The sequence below is a fragment of the Buceros rhinoceros genome, unplaced genomic scaffold (genome assembly GCF_000710305.1).
Source record: "Buceros rhinoceros silvestris isolate BGI_N320 unplaced genomic scaffold, ASM71030v1 scaffold31894, whole genome shotgun sequence".
NCBI lineage: Eukaryota > Metazoa > Chordata > Aves > Bucerotiformes > Bucerotidae > Buceros > Buceros rhinoceros.
In genome coordinates this window covers 7,741-11,401 of record NW_010410538.1, presented here as the reverse complement: position 1 = coordinate 11,401, position 3,661 = coordinate 7,741, and the positions used below count along the sequence as shown (strand labels likewise).

The 3,661-nt window shown below is 59.4% G+C and overlaps 1 protein-coding gene across 1 annotated transcript in view; it reads right to left on the bottom strand.

Moving 5' to 3' along the window:
* ITPR3 (inositol 1,4,5-trisphosphate receptor, type 3) overlaps window positions 1-3,661 on the bottom strand; it is a 34,187-nt gene that overhangs the window by 30,018 nt on the left and 508 nt on the right. The window lies entirely within an intron of this gene.

Here is a 3,661-nt window from a genome sequence, read left to right as displayed (position 1 = left end):
GAGAGCGACGCAAGGGGGGGGGCTCCACCAGCCGCAGTGTCACCAGCCACCAGTGTGTCCCTGTGGGGCCAATGTCACCGAGGGGACACTGCTCCTGTCCCAGCAGCCTCACTGGGAGACGGCCCTGCTAAACCACAACAACCCCGCCTGTTGCTGGGGGTCCAAGGGAGACACGGCCAGGGCTGCTGGAGCGTCACGTCACCTTGTGCTCGTGGGAGGATTAGTTTATAATCAGGGTGAATAATGAGTCCAGGAGCGACTCCACTTCTTGGCCTGGCGATTAGAAGCGTTCCCATCGGAAATGGCCATGCAGTGTGGGAAGGAAAACTTCAGGGGGGAGAAGAGGTGCTGACAAAGCCCAGCTGTACCAAAGCAGGGGAGGATCCTCACGGGACGGAGGGAGGGAAGCCGATGGGACACAGTGAGACCGGGACACGAGCAGACATCTCCACATGTCCCTTGTCACCTTACCCGCCGCACACCCCGAGCCAGCAGGACCACGGGTGCTGCCCAGCGGTGGCCGGGCCGTCGGGATACGCCGGTTTGGCAAACACGCTGCTGCTCGCAGGGAGCCTCAATCGCCAGTGCTGGAAGCTATGAGCAACTGCTCCTACAGTCTGTGCGTCAACAGCTGCATTTCAAGTGCTACAAGAAGCACTTTGGGGACCTGAAGGGCGCAGCTTTGCACCCCACCTCCTCCAGACACCTGCAGCGTGTCTGTGCGCTGCAGACTGCCCCGATTTGCCTGGTTTCCCCCAGGCTGCTGTGCCCAGGATGGGGCGCGGGAGGTGCAGACACCCAGGACCAGGCTTTGGGAACTGAAGCACCAGAGCAGATGGCTGGAGACACGGAGGACTTACAGCAGCCAACCCCTCTTCAGGGCTGGAAGGTGGACGGGAGGAGGGCAGGAAGGGCTTTGTAGCCTGGATCACCCTAATCACGCCTGAAATAGCAGCCCAGAAACTTCAGACGCAGAAAAGAAAATCACTTCCATCTCTGGCCCCGCTCCCGAGTCGCTGGCAAGCACGTATTTATTTACCTGGGAGTGACGAACAAACAAGCACAGAGCACAGTTCTCACCGGCTTGGGCTGCTGGGACGAGGCCAAGTTTCACATTTCATTTTATAGGTCTATTTGCTAATGGCATGTCCCGTGCCAAGGTGGCCGTGACGTCAGGCCTGTACCGGGGGACCAAGCGTAGATGCTGCAGTGCCTGGCCACCTTCTCCCAGTGCCTCCCAGCAGGGCTACAGCAGCACTGGGGACTCCTGCAGTACCTTAAATCGTTTTGAATAAATTGCTAATTAGGCTGCAAAAGGACCTGGTAGGAAGTAGAAACTGGGAGGGAGTTAAAAAACCCCATGATACAGCTTGTCAAAGATGGGTGCAAACGAAACCCCTGGCTCCAAGCACGCCCTGCCCCCGGGGGCTGCCTGCTCGGTACTAAACCCTTTTTTGCAAAGAGGGGAAACTGAGGCACAGAGTCGTCTGCACCCAGAAAGTCTCCAGCGAAGGTTGTGTTGGAAGCTGGAGCATTTGGCACCCAGGCCTAAGCACCGGTTATTTTTTGCAAGACGGATGGTGGGTGGAAAAGAGGGAAGCTGAGGGAAGCTCTCACATCAGCACAGCCCGGCAGAGCGACTGCTGGGCTGAGCTGCCACAACCCGGCACAGCCGCGGAGGCAAAACCTTCTGCAAACCTGCTCCAGCGAGGGCAGCGGCACAGCTGGGGATCTCGCTGCCCGCTCGCCCCGCAGCCACCGCGGCGCCTGCTCAGCGCGGGGTGGAAGAGCTTCATTTGCTTTTTTTTCCTGACGTGCCTGAATGCAGGGCTGGGAAGAGCCTTGGGGGGACAGAAACTGCCGAGAAAAGCAAGTAACAGCGGTGCCAGGAGGCAATTGGAGGGCTGAGCCACGGTGCGATGCTGGCGGCAGAGCTGGGTGTCCCTCGCCGCAGCGACAGGCTCCCGGGTGGGTTCCGACGTTTCCAAAGGACCACTTGGACCCGGCCCTGGGAGAAGGGTCCTGCTTCCCCGCAGGAAGCTGAGCTGGGCCCCGGCATGACCCGCGTGCGTCTCACCACAGCGCAGGAAAGGGCAGGGTCTGGCCATAGGATGTGGGGACAGCAACAGCACATGAAAATCCTCTTAAGCCTCTTGCTGCTGCTGCAGGGAAACAGCAGCAGCCCGTTGTTTTTACCTCCCTCGCGGCGATGGCTATCGAGAAGGCAGACCGCTACTTTTCCGGCCATTAAAACAAGCGGCTGGACATCCTGAGAGGGTTTGCACGGAGCAGGGCTGAGTCTAGACCAGACCTTCGCCTGGAAAAGAGATTCAACACCCGCCCAAGTCCAGGCAGGGAGACGGGGTGGCTGCTGGGATGAGGTGTGCACCCATAGCCCCTTGGCTGCTTCCAGCTCTTCCCAACCAGCCCCAGGAGGAAGTCCATGGATATCCAGGCTCCCTGGGCTGTGCAGGGCTGTGGGACCCTGGGGAGCCATCAGATGGCTCATTAATCAGCCCCATGTACAAATTAGCGGCAACAGCTCCCACGGAGAAGCAGGCTGCTGCTCAGGTGGGACCCCTCTGGGGCAGGGTGCCTGCACAGCACCTTGCTGCGGGGTGTTAAAACTACCCTGAGAAAAAGGTGGAGGCACAAAGCAGAGTGGGGGAACCAGTATTTTAAACGTTTTTAAAAGAGGGCCTGAAATTACAGTAGCTGGGATAAAGGGAACTGCTGCCCTGAAGCAGTCCCCAAATCCAACGACACAGTCACTGGTTTGAGGAAATTGCAGGGCTCAGTGTTCGCTCCCCAGCTACCCCGTCCCTGCACTGGGCACTCAAACTGAACGGGGATGCTCTGTGGGACACGGCCCTTCCCCTGCGTCTTGCAGCCTGCCGAGCACGCGGGGCAGCCAGGCACAGCCATGGCATTGCCCAGGGAGGTGCACGCAGGGCAGGGATGGATGTCCCGGGCTCAGCGCAGCCGGTGGCTCCCTCAGGAGCCAGAAGGTTGAGGCCACCTCGCCAGCCGGCTCCAGGGTTTGCAAATCTGGGAAGCCGGAGGCATGATCTGCTTTTGCCGGCTGCCTGTCCTGGCTTCTCCAGAGCGTTTCCACAGGCCAGGAGCCGCCTCATCTTCCACTGACTCATCCCCTTTTCTGCCTGGAGCTGGCCGGGGCTGCCCACCACTGCCCGGGGCTGCCCCTCACCCAGATGGGAAATAACGAGCATGGCTCCAAGCATTGGAGGAGACAACGCAGCCCAAAACATGACAGCCAAGGACAGATCAGGATTTACCACCTCTCCCTAAGCCCTGCCTGCCTTGTAAATGGGCAGCTTAATCCCCTGGCTCTCTCTGAGGTGCAGCCAAGCAGGGCAGATGGAATTCGTGCTGCATCCTTGCCTGGAAGTAGTTTGCCTGTTGCAACTGCCCCTCTGTCTGTCCCCTCCTGTCCCTGGCTCCTGGTGGGTAGACACCCAGGGGATGCATTTTGGGATGGCTGGACCCACCTTGGCAGGGAATGGTTTCCAGCCAAGGGCCCAAGGACCATGCCACCATGGAGATGGCTCTAGGAAATGCACACCTGCCCCTAGAGTCAAACAGAGGAGGGCAGATGGTTTGGCCACGCCACAGAAAAAAGGACAGCGGGGGTTGTCACAGA